Genomic DNA, 15,042 nt, shown 5'->3' with positions numbered 1-15,042 from the left:
TGTGTGCCCAGGATTCTGGGCACAATGTAATAACTACCCTCCCCACCCCCCACCCCCCACCCCCCAACGAACGCAATCTGCAGAAACTCGCCTTTTATGACCTAGGGGGCATCGCCAGTTTTATAGAGGGGGATTGCTTCAGGCAAAGGAACTTTTGAACCAGCGCAAAAGATCATGGATACTCCAGAGTAAAGTGGTTATGGGCGCAACTCGTTAATGCTTAAAATTCCGCAATCCTTCGCGCTCTTTGACCTGGTCGCCCAGATTAAACTGTTGTCTAGGCGGAAATCATATGGACACTCCAGGCCATAATGTATTTTTACAATATTTCTCAGTGGGTAATGGCTTGAAGTGTGGAGAATGTTTCTAATAATTTTCAGGAGCTGCGACGAAAGGACATGTTAATAATGAAGCCTGCTGCCCCAGCTCCCATTTTGGTTATACTAGTCCTTTCTTTCAATTTGCCCTTCTCCTCTCTATAATTCTGTGTGACTGCGGTTCCATACACCCACTATCTTTTACATATGACGTCCCTTTCTCCATCCTGCTTTGCACCAAAGTTAAACTGCTGTATACAGAGATCACCAATAAAGACTCATGCACATAAACTCAATCACAGCTACCTTAGCCTCATCACACAAGGAGCTGCTGCTGTCCCAAGACTAGGTTATGGAATTCAAGCTATATGTTAAATATGATGGAGAGCTATCAAAATAGCATCATTTCCAAGATTGAGTGTTACATTTATTTCTTTATTTAATAGATTATATATTTGACACTATTACAAATATCTCTCTCTCTTAGGCAGTCCCTCGGAACCGAGGATGACTTGCTTCCACCTTAAAAATGAGTTCTCAGGTGACTGATGAGTCCAATGCGGGACCTACAGTCTTTGTCACAGGTGGGGCAGGTGGTGGTTGAAGGGGCAGGTGGGTGGGGTGCTTGGGTTGACGTGCGCTGCTTGTGCTTGGCTTCCGCTTGCTCCTGGCGAAGAGACTCGAGACTCTGCGCCTTCCTGGATGCTTCTCCACTTGGGCCAGGGATTCCCAGGTGTCGGTGGGGATGTTGCATTTTTTCAAGGAGGCTTTGAGGGTGTCAACAAGGGCAGACGTCGATGATGAAGTCCAACACCGCCTTCAGTGTGCCAGTGCAGCCTTCGGTCACCTGAGGAAGAGAGTGTTTGAAGACCAGGACCTCAAATCCGGCACCAAGCTCGTGGTCTACAGAGCAGTAGTGATACCCGCCCTGCTGTATGCCTCAGAGACATGGACCATGTACAGCAGGCACCTCAAAGCACTGGAGAGGTACCACCAATTACAAATATAGTGATACAGTGTCAGATTATAGGGGCCGTCTATGATATCGAAAGCTGTTGGGTCCCCCATTACTGTTAACCAGCACGTTGATAAGCATAACTACAATAGCAAAAATAGTACTGAAAAAACATATCACAGCAAAATTTATTTTTCAATTCAAACATCATCAATCAAGTGGCAGGAAAATACAATGCATTGAAAGTATATGTATTTTATATATGTAGCAGTCATAATGATGGAATCTGGCAATAATAGCTTCACATGATTAATTTAGTATTTTGTTAAATTTGGTTGCTGCCAAGCTCTGATTTTCTTGTTTGAAATCGTAATTGTCACCTCAAGGAATAGGCAGGTTCTGCTCATTATTTTTCACAGGAAAATAACTTGCACGGCAAAAGCTAATAAGCTGCTCCAAACTTTGTAGAAAACTATTTGTCTTTCCAACACACGAGCATCAGCTCCACTTTCCAAACCACTTACCTCTAACCCGATAAACCCCCTCCTACATATTAGGTGTTGTCCCCTCAACTAGGCTTTTCACCCACCATTAGATGTTCGTGCTGAGCATTCCGCCAAATTCCAAACCCAAACTAACTTCAGTTGGCAATTTTGGGTTGAATTCTAAATATCCACATTTCGCTGGCCTGTCCCTCTGTGCACAAGTGCTGTAAATCCTGCACAATCTACCTTTGCTTTCCTGCCATTATGGCTAGTAAAGGTTAAGCCATTTGAGCCAACAGAAGCATAGGTAGATGGAGAGCTTTTACATTTGAATTATTTCATTGTCCAACGATGGGCTTTCTTTTCCGCTTCTCTGGTGAGAATATCCAATCCTTGGCGATCGAGTGGAACTATTGATCATTGGCTGCCCAGGAGCAGGGTTTTTGGCTGGCTTGTTTGATAGTTATTGGGGGGAGGCCATCGACCCTTGGCTGGCTTGTGGTACGATACACATCTGTTTTCTCCAGCGGTGTTGGCAGACTGATTGCTCAGAATTGGCACATCCCATGTGTTCTCCCTAATGGTGCAGGTGGAGAAAGAATGCTTTCATATTTCTAGGGAAGCTGGTCCCTGCGAATTGACCTTCAGCTTTGTGAATACTCCCAATCTATTGCCGTTCAGATAATAATCTGCCTTCCTGTTTTTGCCACCAAAGTGGATAACCTCGCATTTATCCACATTATACTGTATCTGCCAAGCATCTGCCCAATCACCCAACCTGTCCAAATCATACTGAAGTTTCTCTGCATCCTCCTCACAGCACACACGCCCACCCAGCTTTGTGTCATCTGCAAACTTGGAGATATTACATCTAGTTTCCTCGTCTAGATCATTAACATATATTGTGAATAGCTGGGGTCCTAGGACCGATCCCTGTGGTACCCCACTAGTCACTGCCTGCCACTCGGAATAAAGACCTGTTTATTCCAACTCTTTGCTTCTTGTCTGCCAACCAGTTCTCTATTCAAGACAGTACCTTACCCCCAATCCCATGTGCTTTAACTTTGCACGCTAATCTGTTATGCGGGACCTTATTGAAAGCCTTCTGAAAGTCCAAACACACCACATCCACTGGTTCTCCCTTATCTATTCTACCAGTTACATCCTCAAAAAATTCCAGTAGATTAGTCAAGCATGATTTACCTTTTGTAAATCCATGTTGACTTTGTCCGATCCTGTCACTGTTTTCCAAGTGCTCTGCTATTACATCTTTTATAATGGACTCTAGCATTTTCCCCACTACTGATGCCAGACTTACCGGTCTATAAATCCCCGTTTTTTCTCTTTACCTCCTTTTTTAAATAGTGGGCTTACATTAGCTATCCTCCAATCCATGGGAACTGTTCCAGAGTCTATAGAATTTTGGAAGATGACCAGCAATGCACCTACTATTTCTAGGGCCACTTCCTTAAGTACCCTAGGATGTAGATTATCAGGCCCTGGGGATTTATCGGCCTTCAATCCCGTCAATTTCCCTAACACCATTTCTCTACAAATACTGATTTCATTCAATTCTTCCCTCTCATTAGACCCTATGTTCCCGACATCTCTGGGAGGTTATTTGTGTCCTCCTTTGTGAAGACAGAACCAAAGTATGTATTTAATTGGTCTGCCATTTCTTTGTTCCCCATTATAAATTCCCCTGATTCTGATTGCAAGGGACCTACACTTGACTTCACCAATCTTTTTCTCTTCACATATCTATAGAAGCTTTTACAGTCAGTACTTTTGTGGTGTTGGCTCATTCCCACTAGGAATTGTTCTCATTACATGTAGCATTCTGACAGATACAGGACTTCCATTGATCAATTTGGTCTGGATTTGTTCAGGTAGAAGAGGTGAAATAACAATTCTGATTCGCTAACTTGAGGACATACAGTTAAAACAGGTTTCTTAGGAGCAATTTCTCCCGTTGTTTATTTACTTGCTCCTTTATTTTATAAGGGACGAGTCTTTGAAAAAATTGCACTCCCTGCATGGTGAAAATGTGATTTTAAAAGGAGAGTAAAATACTGATTTAAAAAAAAACCTGAATGTTTACAAGTGTAACACCAAAGTATAACCTGGCCCAGTTCCCCTAGATGATGACTAATCTTAATGCGTTTTCTGCTTCACAATAAAATGTTTAGAAAACCATGTCTTTATATCAATTGCCTGCCAGTCTCAGTCCTCACACAATACACTCATGGCAAGCTAGAAGATCTTATTGGGTGCATGTGTAAAATAATGCATCAGCTGCTTTTGCTGTTTGATTCAATTCACCGGTTCAGTATAATGTTAACCATATATAGAATATATAACCTGAGCCACGGCATTGAATTAAAGCTGACTATGAAAGTAGATAACAAATCTCCACAACCTGTTGACTTTAATGCAATTGGATTTCTTTTTTTTTAACCTTCTCTAAAGAGGATAGGCAATGGCAAGCATTCAAAGACCGCATGGATGAACCACAGAATTTGTTCATCCCAGTTTAGCATAAAAATAAAACAAAAAAGGTGACTCAACCGTGGCTAACAAGGGAAATTAGGGATAACATAAGATCCAAGGAGAGGACATATAAATTGGCCAGAAAAAGCAGTAAATCTGAGGATTGGGAGCAGTTTAGGATTCAACAAAGGAGGACAAAGGGATTAATTAAGAAAGGGAAAATAGAATGAGAGTAAGCTTGCAGGTAACATAAAAACTGACTGTAAAAGCTTTTATAGATATGTGAAGAGAAAAAGATTGGTGAAGTCAAGCGTAGGTCCCTTGCAGTCAGAATCAGGGGAATTTATAATGGGGAACAAAGAAATGGCAGACCAATTAAATACATATTTTGGTTCTGTCTTCACAAAGGAGGACACAAATAACCTCCCAGAGATGTCGGGGAACATAGGGTCTGATGAAAGGGAGGAACTGAAAGAAATCAGTATTTGTAGGGAAATGGTATTAGGGAAATTGATGGGATTGAAGGCCGATAAATCCCCAGGGCCTGATAATCTACACCCTAGGGTACTTAAGGAAGTGGCCCGAGAAATAGTAGATGCATTGCTGATCATCTTCCAACATTCGATGGAACCTGGAACAGTACCCATGGATTGGAGGATAGCTAATGTTACCCCACTATTCAAAAAAGGTGGTAGAGAGAAAACGGGGAATTACAGACCGGTAAGACTGACATCGGTAGTGGGGAAAATGCTAGAGTCCATTATAAAAGATGTAATAGCAGAGCACTTGGAAAACAGTGACAGGATCAGACAAAGTCAACATGGATTTACAAAAGGTAAATCATGCTTGACTAATCTACTGGAATTTTTTGAGGATGTAACTGGTAAAATAGATAAGGGAGAACCAGTGGATGTGGTGTATTTGGACTTTCAGAAGGCTTTTGATACAGTCCCACATAAGAGATTAGCATGTAAAGTTAAGGCACATGGGATTGGGGGCAAGGTATTGACTTGGATAGAGAACTGGTTGGCAGGCAGAAAGCAAAGAGTTGGAATAAATGGGTCTTTTTCCGAGTGGCAGGCAGTGACTAGTGGGTACCGCAGGGATCGGTCCTTGGACCCCAGCTATTCACAATATATATTAATGATCTAGACAAGGGAACTAGATGTAAGATCTCCAAATTTGCAGACGACACAAAGCTGGGTGGGCGTGTGTGCTGTGAGGAGGATGCTGAGAAACTCCAGTATGATTTGGACAGGTTGGGTGATTGGGCAAAAGCATGGCAGATGCAATATAATGTGGATAAATGCGAGGTTATCCACTTTGGTGGCAAAAACAGGAAGGCAGATTATTATCTGAATGGCAATAGATTGGGAGAAGGGGAAGTGCAACGAGACCTGGGTGTCCTTGTGCACCAGTCGCTGAAGGTAAGCATGCAGGTGCAGCAGGCGGTTAAGAAGGCAAATGGTATGTTGGCCTTCGTAGCGAGAGGGTTTGAGTACAGGAACAAGGATGTCTTGCTGCAGTTGTACAGGGCCTTAGTGAGACCACATCTTGAGTATTGTGTGCAGTTTTGGTCGCCTTATCTGAGGAAGGATGTTCTTGCCATGGAAGGAGTTCAGCGAAGATTCACCAGGCTGATACCTGGGATGGCAGGAATGGCGTATGAGGAGAGATTGGGTCGATTGGGCTTATACTCACTGGAGTTTAGAAGAATGAGAGGGGATCTCATTGAAACTTATAAAATTCTGGCAGGACTGGACAGACTAGATGCAGGTAGAATGTTCCTGATGATCAGGGAGTCCAGAACCAGGGGTCACAGTCTAAGGATAAGGGGTAAGCCATTTAGAACAGAAATGAGGAGGAATTTCTTCACCCAGAGAGTGGTGAACCTGTGGAATTCTCTACCACAGAAGGCAGTAGAGGCCAATACATTAAATATATTCAAGAAGGAGTTGGATATATTTCTTAAGGCTAAAGGGATCAAGGAGTATGGGGAGAAGGCAGGGACTGGGTACTGAATTTGGACGATCAGCCATGATCGCATTGAATGGCGGAGCGGGCTCAAGGGGCCGAATGGCCTACTCCTGCTCCTATCTTCTATGTTTCTATGTTTGCAATCATTCACCCGTTTCAGAAGGTATTCAGGTCCCATCTTGTATCATAAATGTGGACAGCAAATATTCTGAGTTCACAAAGATAACAAAGGTAAGTACAAATGAGAGATGTCATTCAGTCTTCCATAGAAATATACAATGCCCCCATCACAGTATCTAACTGTTGGGTTATTCCAGAATTTTTGCCTCCACAACCCTGCCTGGAAGACTATTCCAGGCATTAATTACTCTTTGCAAGAAGAAATGCTTCCTGCCATTTGTCCTGATCTTGCCTTTTGCCAATTGGTCCATTATCCCTTATACAGTATTTTAACTTCCAGTTTAACAGTTTTCTATCCACGTAGTATCTTTTACACCGGTATAAGTGCTGCCTTTCATTTGCTGCTTTTCATGGATGAAGACTCCGAGGCCCAGAAATTGGTTATGGCCTGTTTTCGGGCGCATACAGCAGACCGCGCTCGCGCCCCAACCGGGAGACCTGACCGAACTTTTATCATTTGGATCAGCTGCCAGCGCCTGCCATGTCTGCCCAGGAAGCTCATCCATTCTGCACAGCTGAATATCAGGCTGCTAGCCCTGCCGGCAGCGGTCTGAAGGTAAGTCTCCCAGGAGGACGGAGTGGAGCATCAACGGGAGGTGAGGTGAGGTGGGTGGGGTGGGGGGGGATTGTGAGCACTGTGGAATCAGGTGGAGCACTCCTGCTCCTCCTGGCTCCATAAGAATGTTCGAAGTTAAATGAAAACTGGCCTTCTGGTGGCGGCTGCTGAAGAACCCTCGGGGGAGCGGGCCCGGTGACTGCTCTGCTTTGTGCTGCCCCATTTGGAAGAAAATAAGCATCGGGCCCTCATTTATGCAAGGGGCCAAAACCCTGTTTTAGGCAGCCATCAGGGACGCCTAAAAAAATCGTCTGACCCAATTTCGGGTCAGCCGGCTTTCAGGTGTCCTTGGGGCGCAGGATATTGGTCCCTGAAATTAGCCCTCGTTGCACCGGTTATAGGCTCGTAAAACGGGCACAATGAGGTCCAATTTATACACCTGGCTTTCCCCAACATTTGGTCATATCTTTGGCTCCTACCACTAGAGATCAGCCTCATGGGCCTTTTTTATTCCTTCAGCATATACAGTAGTCCTGCTCAACTCCAGACACTACACAATGTGCATTTCTCTTTCAAGCAGCCAGAAACTATCTACTGAAGATCTTCAAGCGACTTGCTTCTGAATGGTAGACCTGGTTTATCATTTAACTTACAGTCTGTGTTTGGGATAGCTCTTTGCTTGTAGTACCCAGGAGAGTATTGTGATGTTTCAGCCTGCCTTGAAACACAAAGCTCTGTGTCCATTTAATTCCCAAATGTTTTAACCCTGTGAAGTGAGGATTGGGTGCCGCAGTGGGTTAGCACATTGTCCTTTTAAACGAGGACCTGTGATCACATCCACACCAGGCAGGGGGGGGGGGGAAATCTCCTCTTGGAGTATAAATGAATCTGGACAACATCAACGCAGTTCCTAGATAGCATAGGCCCCCAGTACAAGCCTACCTGTTATTTGGTACCAATCTTTACACTAAATTGTCCAACTCACTTAGAAAATGGATTGTTTCAGAAAAATTGCTGTTGGGGCTCTTCTAAAGTTGACGTTACATTGTTAGTAAAGAGTTGATGGAACTTTATTTTCCATCTGACCATTCCTGGAGCCTGGGCTGTGTCAAAACCAAAGGTTATAGCTACACGAAAGGCTGCCTTTATTTTATTTTTAATTTGGTGGGATTTTTACGATGATCATTTTGACAGATACCATGTTGGTCAATGGAACAATTTTTGCACTTTTCACAATGTTAGCATAGCAAAGACCAGATGAAGACTAACACTTCTGCTTTTCTCAAAAATGCACATCAGCCCAACCTCAGAAAACCACCACCACCAGTCTCTCCGCCGCCTCCCCAGCCCCCCAGCCCCCGCCCTCACTGAACTAGTGTGACTTTTTCTAAAAACCTTCATCCTTGTGACCTCTCTGGGTAATACTGCCGGTTTAAACCCATTTACTTCTGAATTATGGACAGTTTTCTACAGTGAACTTACATTTATTCGACCAGGGAATAGAGGCCCATCTTATCAATGTCGGTTGAATGGAAACCTATGCTCCAGGAGTGGAAGGATTCGGTGCACCGCACAGTTTCCCCTCATCTTTATACAAGTAGAGCTGCCTTTGATTCTGAGTGAGCTCCTTCCATCTAAATTCTTTCTTGCTGCTCACTGGAGTCTTGCAATCCTCTCACCATATTTAAAGCAGGTATGTACCTTTCCTTTTAAATAGTGAGTTGCTACAATCATTAATAGAAACTAGTAGATTATCTCATTATTATTTTTCTTCAGTTTCTAAAACTGTAAACTGAATGTGTTTTTTTTGTAATATCAGAGCTTGAAGATTCTATTTGTATAATCTTTGCACCTCTGATGTCAGTTGCCCATTGTGAATGCCCCTTTAAGGGGTAACTGTATATTCCTGGCAATGACCTGCTGGAAACACACATCAGGAATTTGGGTGCAGGCCACTCAGGATTTTCCTTTCTTTAAAATTAATAGATCGAAAACATGGCGGTGTACAAGTTTGTAAAATAACCCCCTAATGTCACAAACCCAGCAAGCCCTAATGAGCCCTCTCACTTTTCTAACCTACTTATGGTGACACAGAAACAGAAAACTGTGGAAAAACACAGCAGGTCCATCAGCATCTGCAACAAGGTTAACATTTTGGGTGTACATTTGAAATGTTTACCATCTCTTTACAGATACTGGGATCCTGCTGTGTAATTTTGGCTTTTTTTTGTTTTGTTTTTATTTCAGATTTCCACCATCTGCGATATTTTTTTTTCTCTCTTTATTTTGTATCTTAAGGAGGCCGATGTGCCGATGAGTATGTCATTCTTTTTTTGTTTTAAGGCTTGCTTATCCACTCGCATTCATGCTATGCTGAAACCGATCTAGTTTATATATCGCCTCCAGCAGCTCTGTATTAAATGCGGAATTGTATTCTTACTTTCATTTCTGTCATGATATTGAGCAGATTTGCAGCGGTGATCTGAACGTTTAAAGTCAAGATGACAGTGATGTGGAGCTGCAAAATGACAGTGAAGAAATAATGTCAGGACTGCAGATGTTTTCTTAAATTTCTTAGTAAATTCAAGTATCTTTACTATAAACCTGTAATTTGATGATGAACACTATAATTACTCTTTAGGTAAATGCAATCATTGAAATAACTTCGCTAACTAAAGCTTACTATGCCTAAAAACAAATGTATTTATCTCTATATCATCGAAAAATATATGTTGTATTTCACGTGTAGCAACCACCAAAAAGAGAACGGGATATTGCTTAAACATTCTCTTCACATTTGGCTTCTTTTCATTCGTCCCCTCAGTATGCTTTGTCAGCATGTTAAACATTGAAAAAAACACTGTGGGAGAAAAAATCATTATTATCTTTCTGACAGCCAGGTGTCACTTCACCAGATACTATGATAAACATCACACACTTAAACAGGACTGATAATGGCATTTAGAAAACCTCTTAAGTTAATGTGAGCTGGTACAGCAAAGCAAAAAAAAAGTACCTGTGTCGGGTGTGAGTGAGGAAGAAAGAACTTGCATTTATATAACACCCTTCACAACCTCAGGACGTCCCAAAGCGCTTTACAGCCAATGCAGTACTTTTTGAAGTGTCAACGCGGTTGTAACATAGGAAGCGCAGCGGCCATTTTGCCGCAACAAGGTGCCACAAACAGCGATGTGATAACGACCAGATAATCTGTTTTAGTGATGTTAGTTGAGGGACACCAGGGAGAATACCCCTGCTGTTCTTCGAAATAGGGCCGTGGGATCCTTATGTCCACCTGAGAGGGCAGGTGGGGCCTCGGTTTAGTCTCTCATCCAAAAGACAGAAAGAACATATACTGTTGCAATCATTCCACAAGATAAGCAAAGTAGCAGTAATGATTGGCATTCTGATTGATTGATTGATTTGTATCTTGTAGATCTTTAACTTTCTTTTGACTTAAACACAATTTAAAAATAAATCATTTTAAAAAAGCATCACATTTCATCAGACACTTCCATTTTTAGTAAAATATAGATAAGTTAAAAGAAAAACTTGCATTTATATGGCATCTTTCACGACCTCAGGATGTCCCAAAGCACTTTATAGCCAATGAAGTACTTTTGTAGTGTAGTCACTGTTGTAATGTAGGAAATGCGGCTGCCAATTTGCCCACAGCAAGCTCCCACAAACAGCAATGTGATAATGACCAGATGATCTGTTTTTAGTAATGTTGGTTGAGGGATAAATATTGGCCAGGACACCAGGAATAACTCCCCTGCTCTTCTTCGAAATAGTGCCATGGGATCTTTTACATGCACCTGAGAAAGCAGACAGGGCCTTGGTTTAACGTCTCATGCGAAAGACGGCACCTCCGACAGTGCAGCACTCCCTCAGCACTGCACTGTTGGATTTTTTGTGCTCAAGCTCCTGGAGTGGGGCTTGAACCCACAACCTTCTGACTCAGAGGCGAGTGTGCTACCCACTGAGCAACGGTGGACACGTAAGTATGTTTTCATAATTAACTTAAAATGACAAAATATAAACTATAAAATCATAACTTATTAAACAAAAATAATATTTATATTGGTACAACAGCTATTGATTAGTGGTGAATTTTATGTATAAGCTAATTGTTGTCTACGTTATGGTTATTGTTTGTCGGTTGTTATTGAAATGTTAGTTAGACTAAACCCTACCACAAGTTTCTACTGGGGCCACATTTCATGCAAAGTGCAATTTATTATAAAGCTACATGCTGAACAATGGCAAGATAGTCCAGTTACGACGACACTTTCACCAAAAGATAATTTAAAAAGTGGGTTATTTTAGTTATTTTTCAAACTAGAAAAGGACGTGTCCTTCAAATGATGTGTAGCCTTTTGTACTAAAATAAGACATTGAAAGAGAGATTGCTTTGTAATGCCTGAATGGAGCCTTCCCCCTTCTTAATGATACAAAACTGTAAATGGTACTCTTAGCCTCACTTTGTGCGGTGTACCTAATTTGCATATGCTTTGCATAGTCAATTGTATGGTTCAACACAGAATTTCACGGTAAACAATTTTAGTGCAAACAAGATTAAAATTGCACTTATTGCAACTGGAATGGGTAGATTAAACACAGAAATTAAAAATAAAAATAGGGAGTGCTGAAAATGCATAGCCTAGTTCAGCCAGCAACTGAGAGAGAAAGATATATTAATTTTGCTGGTGAAACCTTCCTTCACTTCCGCTAGTCTGCTGTGGATCTCCAACATTTATGATTTAATTTCAGATTTTATGGGTTATTTTTCCTAAATCTACAATTAAAATGTTCTTTAAGTGTTTGGAACAGGTCCTTGGAACTACACAGTGTGCATTGACCTGCCCAGCCCTCTCTCTATACTGCTACTGGCTGATTTTCCAGGGCACCCATTGCCCATCTGAACATAAGAACATAAGGACATAAGAAGTAGGAGCAGGAGTAGGCCATACGGCCCCTCGGGCCTGCTCCGCCATTCAATAGGATCATGGCTGATCTGAATCTAGACTCACGTCCACTTCCCTGCCCTCTCCCCGTAACCCCTAATTCCCTTATCTGCTAGGAAAATGTCTATCTCCATTTTAAATTTATTTAATGTTGCAGCTTCCACAGCTCTCTGGGATAGCAAATTCCATAGATTTACTACCCTCTGAGTGAAGAAGTTTCTCCTCATCTCAGTTTTGAAAGGGCAGCCCCTTAATCTAAGATTATGCCCCCTAGTTCTAGTCTCACCCATCAGTGGAAACATCCTCACCGCATCCACCCGATCAAGCCCCCTCACAATCTTATATGTTTCGATAAGATCGCCTCTCATTCTTCTGAACTCCAATGAGTAGAGTCCCAACCTATTCAACCTTTCCTCATACGTCAACCCCCTCATCTCTGGAATCAACCGAGTGAGCCTTCTCTGAACCGCCTCGAGAGCAAGTATATCTTTTCTTAATATGGAAACCAAAACTGCACGCAGTATTCCAGGTGTAGCCTCACCAATACCCTGTATAACTGCAGCAAGACTTCCCTGTTTTTATACTCCATCCCCCTTGCAATAAAAGCCAAGATTCCATTGGCCTTCCTGATCACCTGCTGCACCTACATACTAACTTTTTGTATTTCATGCACCAGGACCCCCAGATCCCTTTGTACTGTAGCACTTTGCAGTTTCTCTCCATTTAGATAATAACTTGCTCTTTGATTTTTTCTGCCAAAGTGCATAACCTCACACTTTCCAACATTATATTGCATCTGCCAAATCTCTGCCCACTCACTTAGCCTGTCTATGTCCTTTTGCAGGTTTTTTATGTCCTCCTCACTCACTGCTTTCCCTCCCATATTTGTATCATCGGCAAACTTGGATATGTTGCACTCAGTCCCTTCCTCCAAATCATTAATATAGATTGTAAAGAGTTGGGGTCCCAGCACTGACCCCTGCGGAACACCACTAGTTACTGATTGCCAGCCCGAGAACGAACCATTTATCCCAACTCTTTGTTTTCTGTTAGATAGCCAATCTTCCACCCATGCCAGTATATTACCCCCAATCCTGTGATTTTTTTATCTTGATCAGTAATCTTTTGTGTGGAACCTTGTCAAATGCCTTTTGAAGTCCAAATACACTACATCCACTGGTTCCCCTTTATCCACCCTGTATGTTACATCCTCAAAGAATTCGAGCAAATTTGTCAAACATGACTTCCCCTTCGTAAAACCATGCTGACTCTGTCCTATTAAATTATGTTTATCCAAATGCTCTGTTACTGTTTCCTTAATAATGGACTCCAACATTTTGCCAACCACAGATGTTAGGCTAACTGGTCTATAGTTTCCAGCTTTTTGTCTACTTCCCTTCTTAAATAAAAGTGTTACATTAGCAGTTTTCCAATCTGCCGGGACCTTTCCTGAGTCCAGGGAGTTCTGGAAAATGATCACCAATGCATCCACAATCCCCACCGCCATTTCTCTCAAGACCCTAGGATGTAGGCCATCAGGTCCGACGGATTTATCTGCCTTCAGTCCCATTGTTTTACTGAGTACCATCTCCTTAGTGATTTTAATCGTGTTTAGCTCCTCCCCCCCCCATTGCCCCCTGTTTGTCCAGTGTTGGGATATTTCTAGTGTCCTCTACTGTAAAGACTGATACAAAATATTTGTTCAGCGTCTTTGCCATCTCCATGTTCCCCACCACTAGTTTCCCGGTCCCATCCTCTAAGGGACCAACGTTCACTTTAGCCACCCTTTTTCTTTTTATATAGCTGTAGAAACTCTTGCTATCTGTTTTTATATTTTTTGCTAGTTTACTTTCATAATCTATCTTCCCTTTCTTAATTAATCTTTTAGTTATTGTTTGCTGGCTTTTAAATGCTTCCCAACCTTCTATCCTCCCACTAGATTTGGCTACTTTATATGCCCTTGTTTTCAGTCAAATACTATCCTTTATTACTTTACTAAGCCACGGATGTCTTTTCTTTTACTCCCCTTTATCCTCAGTGGAATATATTTATCTTGAAAGATGTGAAATATCTCCTTGAATGTAGACCACTGCTCTTGTACCGTCTTTCCCAGTCCACTTTAGTCAATTCTACTCTCATACCTTCATAGTCTCCTTTATTTAAGCTCAGTGCGCTGGTATGAGATCCAACTCTCTCACCCTCAAACTGAATTTGGAATTCAACCATATTATGGTCACTCATTCCAAGGGGATCCTTTACTAGGACATTTTTTATTAATCCTGTCTCATTACACAGGACCAGATCTAAGATTGCCTGCCCCCTGGTTGGTTCAGTTACATACTGCTCAAGGAACCCATCCCTAATACACTCTATGAACTCTTCCTCAATGCTGCCATGCCCAATTTGATTAGTCCAGTCAATATGAAAGTTAAAATCCCCCATGATTATAGCTGTTCCCTTATTACAAGCCCCAACTATTTCCTGATTTATACTCCGACCAACAGAGTTGCAACTGTTAGGAGGCCTATAGACTACGCCCACTAGTGACTTTTTCCCCTTCTTATTCCTTATCTCCACCCAAACTGTTTCACTATCCTGATCCTTTGACCCAATATCATTTCTGACTATTGCAGTGATTCCATCCTTGATTAACATAGCAACCCCACCTCCCTTTCCTTCCTGTCTGTCCTTCCTAATTGTCAAATACCCTTGTATGTTTAGTTCCCAGTCATGATTATCTTGCAGCCATGTTTCCGTAATGGCCACCAGATCATACCCATGTGTAGTTATTTGCACCGTCAACTCGTCAATTTTGTTACGAATGCTGCGTGCATTCAGCTAAAGAACTTTCAAATATGTTTTCTGACAATTTATTCCTGCTTTTACTCCTTTCACTACTTTACCTTTATCGTTATACATTCTATCCCTTCCTGACATGCTCTGGTTTTTAATTCCCCCACTGCTACCTTGCTCTATTGCCTTCTCCGCTGTCATTTTTATTTTTCGCTCTCTTAAAACCTCCCCCCCACTAATTAGTTTAAAGCCCTCTCTACAGCCCTAGTTATTCGATTCACCAGGATTCTAGTCCCAGCACTGGCCAAGTGAAGTCTGTCCC

At 42.1% G+C, this 15,042-nt stretch overlaps 1 long non-coding RNA gene across 1 annotated transcript; it reads right to left on the bottom strand.

Moving 5' to 3' along the window:
* Positions 1–731: 731 nt before the first annotated feature.
* LOC147112306 (uncharacterized) lies at positions 732–9,820 on the bottom strand. Its single transcript, XR_015079478.1, has 2 exons — positions 9,401–9,820; positions 732–1,164 (listed from the first exon to the last, which is right to left on the bottom strand). It is a non-coding gene; the product is annotated as an uncharacterized LOC147112306 (long non-coding RNA).
* Positions 9,821–15,042: the final 5,222 nt, after the last annotated feature.

This window comes from Somniosus microcephalus, chromosome 9 (genome assembly GCF_052327205.1).
Source record: "Somniosus microcephalus isolate GS21.2 chromosome 9, FLI_Smic_1.0, whole genome shotgun sequence".
Taxonomy (NCBI): Eukaryota; Metazoa; Chordata; class Chondrichthyes; order Squaliformes; family Somniosidae; genus Somniosus; species Somniosus microcephalus.
This window is presented reverse-complemented; position numbering and strand designations above follow the sequence as displayed.